The sequence below is a fragment of the Coptis chinensis genome, chromosome 5 (genome assembly GCF_015680905.1).
Source record: "Coptis chinensis isolate HL-2020 chromosome 5, ASM1568090v1, whole genome shotgun sequence".
Taxonomy (NCBI): Eukaryota; Viridiplantae; Streptophyta; class Magnoliopsida; order Ranunculales; family Ranunculaceae; genus Coptis; species Coptis chinensis.
Genome location: NC_141460.1, coordinates 78,837,194 through 78,857,033, shown reverse-complemented (window position 1 = coordinate 78,857,033; position 19,840 = coordinate 78,837,194). Strand labels below are relative to the sequence as shown.

At 35.1% G+C, this 19,840-nt stretch overlaps 1 long non-coding RNA gene across 1 annotated transcript; it reads right to left on the bottom strand.

Annotated features, from left to right (window-relative positions):
* Positions 1–5,652: 5,652 nt before the first annotated feature.
* Positions 5,653–9,522, bottom strand: LOC147499099 (uncharacterized). Its single transcript, XR_015194408.1, has 6 exons — positions 9,225–9,522; positions 6,832–6,931; positions 6,247–6,575; positions 6,006–6,155; positions 5,873–5,953; positions 5,653–5,673 (listed from the first exon to the last, which is right to left on the bottom strand). It is a non-coding gene; the product is annotated as an uncharacterized LOC147499099 (long non-coding RNA).
* Between the last annotated feature and the right edge of the window lie 10,318 nt (positions 9,523–19,840).

Below are 19,840 nucleotides of genomic sequence, written 5' to 3'. Positions count from 1 at the left end.
AAACTTCAAATAATCCAAACTTTTTACAGGATCATTCCTGACACGTCAGGAGACTCCAGTAAAAATTTCGTGATTTTTAATTCTCTTTTACTTATTTATTCAATCGATTGTTTATAGTGTGTGCAGAAAACTTCTTCACTAGACTCTGCAGGATTGAACAGTACATAAGAGGGACTTTGCAAGCTGCAATTGCTCTGAAATTTTACAGGCTACTTTCTGGACGTATCAGATAGCTGCTATATAAATTTCATAATTTTTGGACTTGTTTTGCTTGCTATAACAGTAAGTGTTTCTCTTCCACCGTGAATCCCCTGTTAGCGGTTTCATAATTAGCATTAATAGTTAGCATCATATAGTTTAATAATATAATTTAGTTAATTAAGTGCATATTAGATTATTTTATATAGCTTCATTATCTAGTGCATGAAAACTTGGTTTCGTGATTCACCTCGTAAACGTTTAATCAGAAGAGCTAATTCTTGTAACAATCTTCCAATTCTGGTTTTAGAGCAAGGAGACCACACCATCGAACTCAGGATCTGATTCTGAATCTGAAACACACACACCACTAGTAAACTTAGAAGATACACCAGAGAGAGTACCATTAGCCGCCATGGTTGATCAAAGAACTCTTAGCACCTTGTTTCAACCTATCGCGGTTCAACCACCGAACTGCATAGTGATGCCCGACAATAACAATAACTATGAGATTAAGCCCACCATTCTTAATATGTTGCCAAGATATTATGGAAAAACAAATGAAGAACCGTATAATCATTTGAGTAAGTTCTTGAGCATATTAAGTACTTTTAAAGCACCTCATCTTTCCCCTGAAGAGACTAGATTAAGGTTGTTCCCATTGACTTTTGAGGATGACGCACTACGTTGGTATAGATCCCTACCCTCTAATTCTATAACTACTTGGGATCAACTATCATAAAAGTTTATGAAACAATATTACCCTTTACGTAAAACTGAAGCCATGCAATTGGCTATTTCAACATTCAAAGGAAAACCTAATGAAGAGTTTCATACAACATGGGATAGATTTAATGATTTACTCGTCCGCTGTCCACATCATGGTTTTGACATACTTAACATCGTACATTACTTTATAAAAGGTCTTTCACCTATGAACCGTCAGTTAATTGAATCAATGAATGGAGGAAGATTTACTAGTCTTACTCTTGATGAAGCATACACTTTTTTGCAAAACTTTTCTGAGAGTTCTAAGGATTGGGCCAATAGTAGTGACCATGAGGACATGGCACGGGTAGATGGGGGGATGAGTTTTAATAAACTAGGTATGTATGAGGTTAGAAACGATATTGATCATGAATTAAAAGCTACACTAGTTAGTTTAACCATAGGAATCGAAAACTTAAACAAGAAATTTGATTCATTCACTTTAAACCCTCCAAGGAATAATCAACCTCAACAAGCAATGAGTGTCAATCAATTTTGTGAAAATTGCCTTACTACAGATCATGACACCTCAGTTTGCTCTATATATGTTGCTCAAGGTATTGATGATGTTTGTGCTTTTAATACATTCAAAAGACAGGGTTATCAAAATAATTTTAATAGCAACAACAATTATAACCCAGATCTTAGAAATAACTCAAACAATTTATGGAGACAAAATATATCTCCACAGCAAAACCAATATGGTTTTCAAGGTAATCAAGGGAATAATAGGCAATAATACGTAAATAGAGGCGTAGTAGTACCTTCTCCTCAATATCAAAATCAACAACAACAAACAAACATGAACAGAGAGTTAGCTATTGATCCTATGGCTAATCACCAAACCCAACCCAATACCATAGATGAAACCATGAAAGCTTTAGCCACCAAAACCGAGAATGAATTCAAAAGAATTGACCAAAAATTCGATGTTATGACTCAACAGATGAGCCAACAATACAATCAGATACTAGCTAGTCTAGCCGAGAGACCCAAAGGAACCTTACCAAGCCAACCTGAACAAAATCCAAAAGGTAGAAATGTTTATCAAGTTGAAACCACCCCTTCATCCGCATCTACAGAGGGAGTTAACTTGATGTCTACCCTTAGGTCAGGAAAGAAAGTAGATAACAAAGTCGACATACCTGATTCTGATGAAGTTGTTATAAAAAAAGATAAGGAAAAGCCAGTTGAAACTAAAAAAAACCAAAGAGCAAGTAACCGAAAAAAATCCACCCGCACCATTCCCCTCTAGGTTAAAAGATAACAAAAAGGAAGCACAATATAATGAGATCATGAATATTTTTAAAAATCTACATATCAATATTCCTTTTCTAAGTGCAATTAAACAAATGCCTTCCTATGCCAAATTTATAAAAGACCTAGTAAAGAAGAAAACAAATATTCCTAAGGACAGTTTTATTGCACAAAGTTGTTCATCCTTTCTACAGAACAAAGCCGTAGTAAAACATAAGGACCCCGGTAGTCCTACAGTTATGTGTAGAATAGGAGAGGACTACACTGATCAAACATTATTGGATTTAGGTGCTAATGTGAATTTATTACCATACTCAGTTTATAAATAGCTAGGGTTAAAGGACTTGAAACCAACAACTGTTAGACTACAGTTAGTTGATAGATCTATTAAGATTCCACGAGGGATAATAGAGGATGTGATTATCAAGGTCTCTAATTTTTATTACCCCGTTGATTTTATAGTTCTTGACACTTTACCTACAAATGGAAACCAAATTCCTATCATCTTGGGTAGACCATTCTTAGCTACAGTAGAAACTTTAATTAATTGTAGGAATGGAAACATGTCTATCACTTTCGGGAATATGAGAGTAGATGTAAACATATTTACACTATTTAGAAACCCTGACGATGATACGGAAAAGATGGATGATCTATGTGCAATACACACAATAGCTAATAAAAGTTTTAGGAACACTCACTACAAAGATCCATTTTTATCACGTGTATCACAATTAGGCATGAATTATAACAAGGATAGTGTTATACACCATATTAATACATTGCTAGACAATGGTCAACCTCATACAAAAATAGAAGACATTCGAGCATCTTTATGTCAAGCTACTTTTAATCGTAGATTTATCAAAGATTTAATTAAGATGACTCGCTCTGTACTAAAATGTATAGGTCACGCATGGAAAAGAAGGAAGATAAAAAGAGCAAAAATTGGATTACAAACAAGTTTTAAGTCTAGGGAATCTGACTATAAAAGACCCATAAATTTATAAAATTAATTACCTAAGCTAGTTAGGGGGGTAACCTTAAGTTTCCCCCCTCTGTGTTGGCTGGCGGCATTAAACGTAGCGCTTATGGGAGGCAACCTAAGTAGTTAAATAGATAGTTTAATCAGTAGCTCATGACAAGGAAATCGAATAGAGAAAATAAATGCGTACCTGAACCTATGCTGAAGATATAAAGTAAAAAAACTCACCGAATTCTTGAGTTTTTTATATTTCCACCAAAATAACTGTGAGTAGCTTTCTCCAAATCCAATTCAAACAATGATAAAGGACTAGAGAAATTCCAATATAACCAGGAAAACTAACCTAGTTCATGCAAAGCAAAAGAGGGAGAGTGCGATAGATTTTAGAATTCGAGTTCGGAAAGGAGTAGAAATCTACCCAGCGTCAGGAAGTTGTAGCTTTGCGTTTCTAACTAGGAGAGAAGTGGAGCACTTCTGAAACTTCTCCTATAAAGCTATACTTTGTAGCGTCTCCTGAGTTCACTATTTCAATACGTTCTACATCTCTTTCATTCTGTATCTCATCACCAAAACATGTCAGAAGAAATCGACCCATACTCTCCATATTTCACCGCTTTCACCGCAAATACCTTTCAAATCATAAACCGACCATGTGCTACAATGAATTACATGAACTTAGGTACATTCCAGACTATTGAATTCACCCAAATCAATCTCTCTCCAGATGCCAAGATTATACCAGAGAAGTGCTACCAAGATTTGTTTAACAGCCCTTTAGGACATTACTTTGGAAATCAACTAAAAGTTAGAAACTGGACTGGTTTGCTTTATACACCAGAAGACACTTACTCTCCTCAGATGGTTCGTGAATTCTATTCTTGTCTTCAAACCTTCAGTACTATGGGATACTTAGTAGGATCTCTTAAAACCATGCACTTATGCATAAGCCCCGAAGTGATCGCAAGGATGTTTGGAGTGGAAGATGAAGAGATTAGGCGTGAACTAACAGGATTGGTGGAGGATATGAGTCGAGGAGTCAATAGGAACTTTCTAAACCAAGAACCAAAGAATGGGGCGCTCACCTATGAGAAGCAACTAGAACCAGGTTTGACAGTAATAGATCGCAAGCGCATCCCTATAAACACCTTTGCTCGGAAGTGTGCCTTAGCTTTGATGTGGATCTCTACCAATATCTTGGTGATCCTAATCTATTTTCCTCTGATAAATATAGCCTACACTTCCTAAAGGCTTTGGAGAACGGTGAATTCTACAACGTATTCTATAGAATGCTAACACAAATCGTATACGTCTTTATTAGGAACACCAACAAGCTAGTGCTCCCCGTTTTTATTTGCAAGATGGTACATCACTTGTGTCCAGGATTAGAGAATCACTACAAAGATTGGATCCCAATTCAAACAGTCAATGCACTACACATCGCTCTTAGGCGCTCTAGACTCTTGGCTTGGGATTATAAGGTTAAATTGGACATCAAATACGGAAGAAAGTTATTGTCGAGGTGCTATTGGAGTGATGAAGATATTTACAAAAATTGTAGCGACAAGGAAGTTTGGAAGATAATTTTTTAGCACATTGATAGCAATGACAAGGTTAAGGAAGGAACATGAAGTATCAAGAGTATGCAGAATTAATTTATCTTTAGTCCTTATAGTATAGTATAGTATTAGGAAGTAGTACTAGTAGTAAGTTTATTTCCTGTTGTGTTTTTATTCTTTTCTTATTTTATCAATAGTTTATTCACTACAACCAAACAGCACTTTTGTGACGACTAGGAGGCGTCAGAATTATTTTTTGTGACGCCTACAAGGCGTTGGAATTTAGGCGTCTGTGTTGGTGTCAGAAATATTTGTGACACCAAACTGCCGTCACAATTGACATATTTACTGACGCCTGTATGCCGTCACTAAATATGCATTACTAACGCCTGTACGCCGTCATTAAATTTGCATTACTGACGCCTCTACGCCGTAAGTAATTATAAATTTGTTTTTTTTTTAAATGCTTACTGACGCCTGTCAGGCGTCACAAATTATTATTTATTTTTTAAAAAAAGATATTTGTTTTTGGTTTCCATCCTAATATTTATATTTTTTTCCCCCTGAAATCGCCTGCATAAATACAACGACATAAACCCCAAACACATAATATAATTAAGACTTTTTAAGCAATTATACACAAAGAAAATCTTAGTAATAACCATCACCAAAATTTGACTAAGTATATATATCACTTAATGAATAACATGTAAATTAAAAGATATAGATGTATGGATATAGCATAATCTACCAACATACTATTTCAATATAATTTCTATACAACAACTCAATATCACATCTTAAGAAGCAAGAGCATGGGGTCCTTCCACGATTCTCTGGCGGTCTCGCTCTAAAACACATACTGGACCAAGCTGGCGCTCTGATCTTCTTCGGTGATGTTCATTTTTCCTTCATAAAAAGAAAAAAATTTATTTCAACTAGACCTTAGTCAATACAAGCTAAGGAACCACTAAAACAAACTATTGACTAGTCAATATACACAATTTTCACTAACGATGCGGTCGTAACATAATAATATGCTCTGCCACATGCATGATTTCACAAAAAAAATGAAATTTACTAGCATTTAGACGGTTAAGAGTAGAACCTTTTCAGCATTCCTAAACCTCGGCTTCCAACCACAAGAGAATCAAGCTTCAAGTCATCAACTGCATCACAAAGTTTATCCCTCAGGTGAAAACACTTGTAGATACTTTCTAGCTGGGAAAGTAATGACATACCTTTCTATATTCGGTCTCAGACAGCCGCAGTTCATTTCTCTTCCTTAAGATTTGTGACTCAATCTCTTTCATATTCTCTGAGGTATCCTCAAAGGATTTTGCACAAAGAAGCCTCAATGGTATAGCTAGCAGCCTTGAAAAAATTGTCCCCTAAAGAAAATTTAGATAGAAATTAATAAAATGTCCAATATACTAGTACCAGAACTTGAAGCTAATTAAATAGAAGGGAAATAGCTTAGACCATAGACAGCAAATATGTGAATGCCAGGTTTTAGTTCGGAGACTTCACACGGTTGAAGACCTTCCAACCTTTTAAAGAAAGCAGCACTTGGTCATTTCCGTAGCAGGTACAGAGGTAATGCAAAAAAAAAATCCCAGAATTCTAGAAAGAACATGGCACTATAAAAGAGCTTCACGAAATGTTCTATCCAATACATTTAAAAGACTTGAGAACCTCACCTTCATATCTTCATCACTTTCCACATTAGCATCCACCTACTTTGCAGCTCTCCTAATTGTCCCTCCCAATGAAACACCAAGTGTCGCTGAGTGCCTCTTTCGCACCTTCTCCTGTGACCAGAGCATACAAAAGAAAAGGAAGATTCAAGTTTAAAGTATAGTTGAAAATACCATGTGGGGTGACAAAAGCTGGAAATTAGCATTTACATCAGAAAATCAGTAAGTTTTGGTACTTTTTAAAGGAATATTGTCGAACTATTAAGTATATTTCAGTCCTGATTTTCCGAAAAACAAAAACTTAGAAGTTTCCCGTGAAATTGCACGACTGACATGATTAGCAATCAAAAGCAGAAGAAAGTATAGATACCTAGCAGAGAATCAGGCTTTGGCAGCAAAGGATAATTCTCTTCAACAAATTTTATCAACAGCTCACGAGGACCATAAATGAAATCATCCAGTTCAAGATCCTGCTTCAAAACCAGTGAAAATGTAAACCAACAAAACAAGTAGTAGCAGGCACGCACGCACGCAGCAGCAGCATGCATGCTCGACCATTATTCCAAACTTGACCCTTCCCCATAATCCTCATTTATGAAGAATAACTCCTTATACTAGATTGTTTATATTTAAAATAAAACTAGGAAAAACAATAACAAACACAAAATGAAGTGACTTTTCACTTGTAATATGACATAGATATAAAGCTAGCGTAGTTAAACTCTGTACCACCTAACCCAACATCTACATGGAAATGTAAAGGATTTAAACACAAAAGCCAAGTAACACATAGTATGAGGCTAACCAAGTCTATTTACAATACATATGGATAATAAGGTGTATATTATACTCAACAACAACAACAAAAAGATAACATTAATTCTAGAGATGTGAGTCAAAAAGATGGGTCAGTATATGTAGTGCATTATTGGCTAGCCTCAAAGAAGGGGTAACTATACTACAAGCCACAAGGTTTTCCTTATACCATCTTTTACTTGTTTAAGTGTAATTGTCCAAAGTATTATTCATAATCATTTTGATTAAAGAAAGAATTGTCCAATAGGAGTTCAGGGCCTCCAATCACTCTGTAAGATAGTATTTCAAAGATTTTCTTTGCAGTAACTTAGATGGTTAGTTTGGAGAGCACATCAGTTTTAGCCCTGCTTTGAATGCTAAGCTAGTCACACTCTTAAGAAAATAAGAGCACTTAACTACTGGATCACTCTAATAATTTCATATCAGGAACCTCAAGTTCTTTTTTTTTCAACACTATATATAGTATTAAACTATCTAGACCACTTTTTTTCCAAGCACCCGTCCACAAGAACAGGTTTGTTTTAACTATCTAGAGCATGAAAACCACCTTCATATTGTATTAAACTAAGAAGAGATCATGATCACAAAAGCCCATTTATACTTCATACTAGTTTAACCTTTAAGCATATCTGATTAAAGAACGATCACTCATGACCAAACAAACAAAAGGCAAAGGCAAAAAAGCAAAAAGAGAAGCTTAAGAAAACACCCAAAAGAATATAAGAGACGGTGAGATGTGCACATTAAAGTGCAAGAAGCTCTTGAAAACAAATAGGAATAATAACGCAAACAAGTGAAAAGAAAAATCAAATTCAACTTCATTTTCGTATTTACATTACATTTAAATTTCAAATTAAGGGGTTGGCTACAAACATCGACTTGACTAGAAAGCTTAAAGACAGAGCAAACTCCAAACCTCTTTGATCAGAGAAATCCATTTAGCAGACCTTAATGGACAGAAACTTTGTAACAATATCACAATTATGCAAACCTTTTACTCATAGCACACTTATGTGAGATTCCACAGTCAATTAAGCCTTCAACTATAGGCAAAATGATACTAAACCAACCCCACTTGATTTTTCAGGGAAAAAGAAAATAATGGAATTGGGAAAACCCCAACCTCTATGACTAGCAATATCCTAGGTATGTTAAATACCCAATACAAGCACAGACCTAACACCAATTCAGACCAAAATACACTAACAAGCATACCTAATTAAGGTTACATAACCAATAAATGAAAGTCCAAGAAGGAAAAACAAACACTCAACAAAACACACTTTACCCTCAAATCAAAATGCAAATGTGAGACCGAAACCGAAAATTATACCCTGTAAGAGTAAAGAGTCCATATTCCATCCTCCCATTCTTGATGAACTCTCAACCTAAACTGGGGGTAAGCAATTTCTTGCCTACAACTTTCAAAATACACATATTACATCAACCCCTTCCTACCACTAACCTTCCCAACCCACCATCCATCATTGTCATAAACATCGACTTTCATTAAAAGAGAAAAAACTAGATACTCTAATATCAGGTGACAAAGGCCTAACATTCACACCACTAAAAACTCAAGAACTCCAAAGCGTGTGTTTTGCTTCCAGAGAAAGAAATAAAAGCTGCTCCTACCATAAATCCAAGAAATTCCACAACCAAATCCATCCATAGGTCGAAATTAAATTAAAAAAACACTATTCAATGTATATATACCAAGCCATACAAAAAAGAATAGTTTTTATAAGAAAATATGACGAAGGAAATTAACGTCAAAACGTGTTCATTCTCTTCCATAACACAAGATTAATCAAAAAGTAACCAAATTTTGATGAAACATGACAACAAAGTTTCAATTCTTAACACCAAAATTTTAAAATTTAAACTAGAATACACTTAAATCAGGGAATAAGAGAAAGAAAATAAGAAAAGGGGGAAATTTCAAACCTTGACATGATTTCAACAATAAGACCGAAACAATCGGCAGTCTAAAATTAATCACAAGCTTTAATGGTTATCCTCCCTTTCTCCAAGCTTTAATGGTTATCGTCCCTTCAAATCTGTAGCATCCTCCAACATCTTCTTCAGCATTTTTGCCTTCGCTGCCAATAGAAAGTATTTTCGAGACTTACTTCAATCATTTCTAGAGTTTATTCAGACTTCATTTCTAGGATTTTTGTTTGTTTTTTTGAAGGCAGACCCGATTTAGTAATGGGAACTTGAGAGGAGTGGGAGAGAAGAGACGAAGTAGTTGGGAGAGATATGGGAACTGATTTTTAAGTTGTAATTTATTCAAGAGAAGACACGGTCCCTTGAGTTGTAATTTCTAGCAACTTAGACACCTTCACGCTCTCTTGCCGTCACTAAATTTCTTAAAACTCTTCAAAATTTATTCTACAAAATTATCAAATTATTGGTGATGGCTTTAGCAATTTAGTGACGCCAAAATGGTGTCACAACAGTCCTGACGCCAATTTGGCGTCACTAATGAAAAAAACCTAATGTCACAAAAATGTTGTTATGGTGTAGTGATTAATGTGATTATTATTAATTTTCATGAATAAGAATTCAATTTATATGAGCTTAGAAGTGTTATATGATGCATCTGTATCACTGCGTGAACTAGTGAGGTGAAATTCCTCTCTGTTTCGGTCAAGTGAGGTAGAATACCTTTGTGTTTCGGAACCAAATCCTACTCTAAGTATTAATCTAGTTAAATGGGCCTAAATACCATAAAAAAGCCCAACAACTAAGGTCTTAGAAACAAAAAAGAAAAAAAACGATCTTCTTCTTCTTCCAGCCGCACCACCACTCCCTCATTAATATAACCACTTCACCACACCCATTAATAGGCGTTGCAACCTTAAGTTATACCCCCAATAATCGTTATCAACACTTGCTAATCGGCAAGAGCTGTTGCTGCTTAGTTCACAATCGATTAGATTCGATTTCATGGTGAATCTACTTTCCCAAACAGTAGTGATTCGATTGTGTAAACTCTCTTCTTGATGGTGTGGTGAATCTATTTCGCTTTTGATAAGGAAAACAAAACCAGAAATTAAAAAAGAGAGTTGAGTTAAATTCAATAAAGATTGGGTTTTTGTCTTTTTGTTTATTTGCTGTTGAAGGAGGAGAATGGGATAACGTGAAGGTAGTCAGGGGGTATTGGCTGTGAGGAAGGAATGGTGCCTTATTAATAATTGTTAGGCTTGAAAGACTTCGGAGAAAGAAGGTTTTTGTACAGGACGATTTATTACTGGGCAAGTATTTCCAGTATTGTTCCTGTGGTTTTGTTGTGTCATCTTACCCTCTGTTTGGCCATACACATTACGCCAGCTCGAAGACAAGTTTGTAAACAGTTGAACATGACGACCGAACGAAAGATTCGCGCTGAACTATGTTATGGAGAGTTGTTTGATAACAATACCATGAACGGATTTTTTACACAAGAATGCAAAAATCGGGGTTAGGACTGTCTCTTTTATTCTAATGGAGACAAATATCATGAAGGCATTGTTCGACGTTTCAACGACTGCAGAATTGATTATGAAGAGGTGAATGGGAAAATGGAACTGTATTGGGATAATGACTCTGAACCCACCATCATCACCCCTGATTTTTTAGTAGAAAAAATGGGAATTTCAGCACACTATGGACCACAAACAAAGGCAAAACAATCATGTGATTATCAAGCTGTGCTGGGAGAAAGAGTAGAAGTCGATTCTGCAAACCGTGTCCGAGGTTGCTCCCTTCAGGTGAATCAAATTTTGACATATCGTTGGATTTGTGATAATGTGATTGGGTCGAGTAATTGTTCTACAATCTATGAACCTGGTGGTCATATCCTATTTATGTTAATGAAGAGGGATAGCAAAATTTGTTTGGGAAAGACTTTAATGAAGAATATTATGGAAAGGAAGAATGCAAATCATGGGTATCTCATCCTTCCAGCTTTTATCACTAGGCTTTTGTGCGAGTTAGAATTGTTTAGTGGCGAAATAGTTGAGGCGGAAGGAATAGAACTTAAAAAAGGACAGATTCCCAGGCAGATTTTATACTGTCCACCTAGATTTTGGGAGCCTAGTTTATTGACAGATGAGGGTGAACCAGTTTTTGGTATGACACCAGCTCATCACAACCCTGATTCCCCACCTCCTTATTTTGAAAACACTAGTGTCTTTGATGCTCAGATAGATCTGAATATGTGAGACATGGGTTTAACATTATTTAGGGGCATGCACAAATTGTATAATTATTAGAAAAACAAGGAGGAGATGAGTATTCAGAGACATAAGGAGCTGATGGAACATATTCTTATGTTCCAGAATAACAAAGCTGAAACATCAGTTCAAAAGAGAGGTCGTCCAAAATCGAAATAAAGTCCTTTATCTAGGATTATGTATTCCAGTACTTCTTCATATGATCACTCATGTACTTGATAGTCTATTATGGTTTTATCACTTTTATTTGTAGGCAGAGACAAATCTTGTATTCCGTGCAACAATGAAATTATTATTCATTGTTTAAATTTTTATTTTTATTTTTCAATCATGGCATTTGTACATGTGACTCTTACATTCCACTCTAGTACCTTTTCTTTGTCTTTTTAGAGACGTATAACTCTACGAATTGAGCACATGACAAATATTTAGTCGTTGTAGTAATTATTAATCATTATAAATCATCACTCTTATTTGTTTTGTTAACGATATAAATTCTACAGATTTTAGCTGATGTAATTTTGCACGCATTTAAGGTAATATCCCTCCTTCTCTGATTATTTCAATTATGGTAAGCTTTCAGTTATTTTATTTAGTCATTGAGGACAATGCCTAATTTAGTTAGGGGGGTGAGAATTAAAATTTTGCAATATTTTAATTACAATATTTGGAAAGTTTATATGTGAATTATGGTGATTCTAGGTGAAAAGTATATTTTTATCGTTTAAACTGGCTAATGAAATTGGAAATTATAAGTCATGACCAGGATTAGTAAGACTTTTCGACTAAGTTTCTATTACTAGAAATAGATCTCACTAATAAAAGTCTTAATCTAAAGTAAGTTCATATAATACACCACTAGAGGAATTTCATATGAAAAAGTAGCTTAAACTTCTACCAAACTAAGAAGATTAGTACAGAGACTTGACCTGTGAGACTTGAGCCTTTCAATTTTAATTTCTTGGAGAGTCTTTACGTAAATCTGAGTCCAAGTTGACTCAACCATTTTTTTATGCTTAAATTCGTTGTGTAGTCTCATTCATTCTTGATTTGGTCAATCACGAGGTGACATCAACTGGGGAGATAACCATTAGGTCTTGTAGTCTATTCAAAACGGAATATCATACTGATAAGTCAAGTAGTGAACCAATCAGCCTTTATCCCACCTAGTAGGATTATCATGTTAACCACTTTTGAGCCTTATATATTAAACCTTTTATTCTTAAACCAATCATCTCAAACCCAACTCCAGATAAGGAGTATATCCCATATTGTTAGCCTTATCCATATTTCTGAGGATTTCTAAAGAACAAAAGAGAAAGCTAGAACGAAGAAGATTTTGAAGGAAATTTACCAAAGTCAAATGAAGAAAATCATTCTTTTTGCTCAAAGAAAAAAAAAAAAAACTAAAAAGAAAAAAAAAAAAAAAAAAAAAGAAATATAAATAATTGAGCAAAAGTAGTGATAGAGTTAAAGTGTTGCAGTCTACAAGTGAAGAAAATTTCCAAGAAGGTCAAAAGCACAAAGTCTTTACCCTTTTCAAGTGCTCTTCTCAGAAATTTTTGAATCCTTTTTACCCTTTTCTTGTTAACCTGTCCTAAGCCCTGTTTTAATACTCAGACTTATCACTAAAGTACGATATGAAGTTTAGAATAGGTGAGAGGATGCTAAAGTGAAGGACCCGACACTTTAAATGTGATTGACATTCTTTCCATGAGACTTTATTTATATATTTGCAAATTTCCGTCTTTCTGACTAAATATGTGGGATGTTCTACTTTTTACTCATTTCCCTGCATATAGAGGTAAAATAGAAAACTTATCTGAGAGAGATTTCCTTGTGAGTGTATGAAATGGTGAGATTTGAAGTCAAAATACTAATCCAAAGGTGAGGTAGAAATTTCGTTGCTTGGAAAAGAGAAAGGAATCAAAATGGTTAAAAATGAATAAGCTCTAGTTAGGATGATTAGTCAGTCTTTTCTATCTTTATGAATAGAACCTTAGCCTAATGTTTTATAATCATGGGTGTGATAAGTAATAACCTTTTGATTTAGACATTTTAACTGAAAAAGTTGTTTTCTCTAGATTTCACCATAGTTCATATGTAAAATTGATTTTGTGGGTATATCAACTGAAAACCCTCACTAGGCTATAACTCATCCTTTAAGGGTAACTTAAAGGTTTAAGGCCTTGTTACATATGGTAAATGCAACCTCGATGCCTGTGAAAGTGAGTTAGTTTATTATTTAATTAGTATTGTTAGCTTTGAACACTTCTCTAGTATACCACATATTTGCTAAGAGACTAGCAAAATGCTAGTTGGGGGTTGTGATAAGTGCTCAAAAGTAATGATTTATAACCCTAATTATGTGTATGTTAGTCTCCATTTTATATTTAAATATTCTAATATGATGCAATTTGAGTTTTTGCAGGTCAAAGAACCTAAATGTGAAATATGGAGGGAAAAGAAGTCAAACAAGTCAAAAAGGAGTCACTGGGAATTACAGCTAAAGGTCTAGGGCAAAAACGTCATATTTGTCTCCATAAGTGCCAAGCCTAATGGGACTTTAAAAGTGGATAATAATTGAGTTAGAAGAGTCTTCAATCTGATCTCAAAGCCTTAATTTCAACTTCATAGGAAGATGAGATCAACATGGAAAAGAAGTCAGAGTTTCACAAGAATTAGGAAACTAAAAGCTGTCAGAAGCTGCAACTTAGGAAATAGCCTGCAGGGAAAAGTGGGCCACGTCCAACTTTGGTCCAACCGAATTTAACTTTTCTAGGATTGCTTCTAGAAAGATTACAGAGAGTTTGACACCAAATAAACATAAGATTCGGATCTCTATCCAGACGAGCATGTAAGCCAATATATAAGGCACAAAAACCTCAGTTTACATCATCTAGGAAATTTAGTGTTTGCATCTTAGATCTAGAATTAAGAGAGAAGAAAGTTCAGACCTTTTCACCATTAATAGCTATAAAGATTATTCCTTTTCATATTGTGTTCATAGTATAGTATGAGGGGCTAATCTCCCTTCTCTTGGGAAGGGAGATGAAGCCTTTTTTGTATGTTTTAGTTTAATTCTTCTTCTATCATATTTTAGTTTAAATCCCTCATTGAGTTTCTTCTTATTCATCCATTGATCTAACGCTCCTGTGGAGGTTAGGAGGTCTTAGGGTAATTCATGATTGTGTAGAGCCAAATACCACAAACCCTAGATTCTTTTCTTCTAGTTTTTAGCGTTCTAGTGTGATGATTGGATTCTTTATGGCACCTCAATTAGTTGTATGGTTAATGCCACATGTGGATTTTCCATGGCACCTAGAGTTGTATATTGAATGCCACTTAAAGCACAATTTGGTTAGATAGAAGATATCATTGGAGATTGAAGAAGTATTTGATGGAAAGATAGAAAGCACATTGAAAGCCACATATTATCATCATGGTTATGAACATAAGGTTTGTAGGTATGGTGAGTTTCTATTGGTGATTTATATTAAGCATGATAAATAGATCTATTAGACTAATTCTATGATTTTGGTGGATTCATCTCTCCCAAGATATTCTCTCTCTTGATTCATATTCATATATTTAAATTAGTTTATTTTATGCATAGTTTAAATCTCAAATCAAATCAACCATATATTAATTATTACTTAGCCACATCTTTTACTTGCATCCATTAGAGTAACTTAGATTAGGAATTTCTATTATCATCACTTAGTTATTTAGAGTAAGATTGATACCTTGCTAGCCACTATACTAATCAATATTTAATAGGCTAAGTAAGATTTGCAAAAGATACGTAACACAAACAACGACATATAAATAATTACGTGTTGCGTGCTTTTTCAGTATTGAAATCCTAACAATTTTGAATCGCAAAGGTTCCATAGAATTCACCACCATGCCCACACTTTCAACATAGAATTTGTTCCTAGGATTATTTAGGTGATGAACGTTTCTAGTCGTTGGTTTGCATATGTAAAACTATTGGTATCTTTCATAAGGTGTGTTCAAGAGAACAATACCTTCCATTGACGAGGCAATGACCGATGTACCATATGGTATGGAGTCCAAACTTGAAAATGGAATTGGTGGGTTGTTTGCAATGCTTGAAGCAAAAGTTATCATTGTTTCCTTTTTGTCTGCCATATTTATGACGTAACCAAGAAAAGATCCCGTCATCAACGCGTGCTCCTTGGTGAAAGAACTTGAACTTGTAAAGACTGCCCATTTTCGGGATACTAACTTGGCTTTTTTTAGAAAAGGAAGTGGAGCACGTTTAACAATTTCTTCACAAATTTCTACTGGCATGTCCTTGTTGGTGTTGTTGGTTTGGTTGATGTTGTTGTTGTTCTTTCCATGTGAAGTAGATCCTTCCATTGTTGTACTTTTGAGTGGGTTTAATTTCAAGTGTGGAGTTTTCTGGTTTAATATTTGGACCTTTAATATTCTCTCAATGCCTAGAAGTTTTCTGCATTTCATATTTAACTCAACCGTTTTTTACCAGAGTATGGCATACATACCGTCTTATAGTAAACTTATCATGTCCTATCCATTCCCGTGGCGTGTGCAGGACGCTCTCATTTGATATTTGAATCTAGGGTTGAATCTAACCGCCTACTTAACACTAAAACCGATGCTTCTTAAATAATGCCTATATTATGGCACACATAATGTCGTATAGAAGTTCTATCTTGTTATAAGAATAAATTGTTGTGTTAAGGGTGCTAAAATTTCGAATTTGAACCTGACTGCCTAATTAACTCTAAAATCGATGCTTCTCGCTAGGGACTAGAGTATGGCGTAAATAATGGCCTATCGGGCATCTATGGTGTCATATCAATCACGTGTAATGTTAAGGGTTTTCTATTTTTTAATCTAAATCTAACCACCTAATTAACACAACATCTGATCCTTATAACAACTACCTAGAGTATGGCATACACAATGGCTTATCGGGTAGCTATGCTGTCATCAGAGGAACGAGTCATGTTTAGGAAGCTCTAATTTGATATTTGAATTTAACAACCTAAGTAACACAAAAACTGATGCTACTCTTTAAAGCCTAGAGGATGGCATACTCAATGTCTATAGGGAAGTTATGCTGTTATATCTGGGATGTGTCCAATTCGGGGTGCACTAATTTAAAATTTGAATCTAACGGCCTAATTAACATAAGAACCTTTGCATCTCTCTACCTAGTAGAGAATGGTACACATAATGGCTTATATGGAAATTATGTTGGCCTATGTGGGAAGTATCATTTTCATACTTCCCTAATTGTTAATTTGAATCTTACCGCCTAGTTAACACAAAAACCTTTACTTCTCCATTTGACTAAAACATGGTATACATCATGTCGTGTACGGTATTATTTAGGCGCCATATCGTAGTAAGGATGGTTCTTCATCCCAGCAATGTTATAATATATTCTCTTATTGATATTTTCAGTTAGTATTAAGAAATTGGTGTTCGTTATTGAGTAGAAGTGTACAGGTGTGTTTTCTGGATTTGACTATTGACAAACATTCTCTTGTTGATGTTGTCAGTTAGTGCAACGACATTGAACTTTCTATCTGGTTGTTATTGTGATGTACATAAGTTAAAATTTTAATATTTCTTATGCCTAGGTTGATATCTTATCAGGTTCTACAAATGGGTGGATCTACAGGGGATCATTGTTGTCAGGTCTCTACATTTTGGACCTGATTTGTGATAGGATAACACTTTAAAGACGTGGATCGACAGGACTAGGGCTGATACTATCTTTGTTACCGCTAATTTTAGGCAAACCTCTTTGAAGTTTTGGCTGATGTTTTACATTGTTAAGGAGAAGTAATGTGAAGTCCATTGTTAATTCACGTAGAGGAGATTCTGCATTACAAAACATGTTATATACAGTGGTAAAAGTCTTTTAATCACAGTTTTAAAACTAACAAAGACAAGCACTAATTGAAATTGCAAGAAAACTAGAAAAATATGTGCCAAATAGAAATTGCAAGAAAACCATCCCATTAAATGACCTTGTAGCTGCCACAAGGTGCCTACAAACACTTGAATCACAAGGTGAAGACACTTTACACTTTTTGTTCTTCTTGTGAGGGAGGGCGCTTACTTCCGCTAGTACCAGCAGCTGTCACTAGGCCACCAATTAGTCCTATTTGGTCAGATGTGAAATTTTCAACCACACCCATACAACATCCACACAAATGTTCCAACTTGACTCTTTTTAATGGTTGGACATCCTGTATATCTGGGGCATCTCTAATTTGTGCAGATTGTTTTTACCCACAGAACCATTGCCAACATTGCGTTCTTATTGACTTTGGGCAATGCATCAAAAACTTTCCTTTTGGATTTGATGATTTGAGATAGAAGTGATCCCGCCTCAGTACCTGCAAATTACTTCAATAAGAAAACTCAAAGCACTCTAACAAACAGGTATACTTGCATGATAATATCATCTAAGAGGTAGTTCAAGTAAAATCCATGTAACCACAAATCTAATCAATATGAATCAAAACATAAAGAACTACCTAAAATTAACTTGATAACATAACGTGTAGCCTTTTGTTCTGGGGCACTTTTTTGCTCCTGGCGGGAGTACCCGTATATGTTTTACCTTGGAAATCCAAAGTTGAGATGAACCCTGGAATAAGACAATTTGACTGGGTAGTTGTAAAAAGAGGCATTTCCAAACCAATCTTCACTGCAAATTCATTAAGGATGGATTTACAGAAGGTCATATCCTGCAAAAGTGACTAAAACAAATAAAAATATATAACCTAAGTTACATTGACACGGATATGTGTGTCGGTATCCGACACGGATACGAAGTGTCTGACACGGCAAAATATAAAAAACTTGAGGTATATTGTCACACCCCGAATTTCGACAGAATTCGGAAAAACATTATTTGTCCCCGACTCTTCGATCTCCGAAGTGTGACGCATTCTCAACTTCTAAAAACCCATAAACAGTTTTAAAATATGCGGATAATTAAAACCAATAAAAATTTTAACTTAAACAACAGTCATCTTCATTACCAAAAACAATTTACAAATGAAAATGCAAATAACCTTATCTCAACTGAAAATCTATATCACCTCGAGGAAAACAAAACTTATCACGAGATGCAATGCTAACGCAAACCACAAGCAAAGAACCAATCTTCTTCATCACTAAACTGTCAAGACTTATCAACTATGTTCATTTAATGAACACACCCGATAAACAAACATGCAAATCGGTCAAGATTATAAACAATGCTGGTGTGAGTAGCCCTAAAACAACATATACTTATACAAATATAAACACAATCCACAAGGCGGTTAGTTCCTCCACCGAAGCTTTTAACTTTCAACGACAAATACAACATCCTTAAGAATAATAATTAAGGGTAGTTCCTCCAATCGAGGTCTTTAACTTCCCACTAACCACACAACAAACTATACACATAATAAATAAGGCATGTAGTTCCTCCATCGAGTTTTTTAGGTTCAACTAAACAAATAACCAAACAAACATATTATATAATTACCTCATTTCATGCTCAATCACAGAGATTGGGTCGCTCGCTGCCAAGTAATTAGTTTGACCCACCCTTCTGCAAAACCATATATAATCATCTATCTACATATACATCATTAACAAACATATTACCATAATTATATTAATTAAGGTTTTCTTTACTGCGTGTCCCTAAAATCACGTCATTATCTATGTCTTACCTAGTTTCCCTGGCTACCACAATCGCTACCCAACGCCTTAACATGTACATCCACATGCCTCCTTACATAATGAGCCACTCCGTGTGTAACCACCCCGGCGGGATGCCGCGACACCGTAAATCCTCACGGAAGCCAAATCTATGTAAGCACCGCCACTATTCTAAGGCATAAAATATTGCATCATCGTTCTATTTTGCGAACGGAATAATCAAGCCATTATTCGCTACGCCGGAGGGCATCCAACTTTTAAAACGCCCGGAGGGGGCCGAAGTCCATTCAGATTTAAGCGAACGCCGGAAGGGCCAATCACATGAGTGGTGGTAGTCGGGTTCTAGGATTTTCGTTATATAATTTATTCGGTGTCATCGTTAATGACTCATAAACATTCCACTATATATGCGGGTCAATTACCTTATTGCACTAAGCCATAATATTTAGAAACATCTCAATTATATCTCATAACCAAATTTCCTTCTTTCACGTATAATATATTATTGCACTACACCACACTCTCGTGGACAAATATTCACCAATACTATATTAGCATCTCACATATAAAATAATGGAGTGTATATACATTTCTCCAAGATATTGCATTAATATAAAT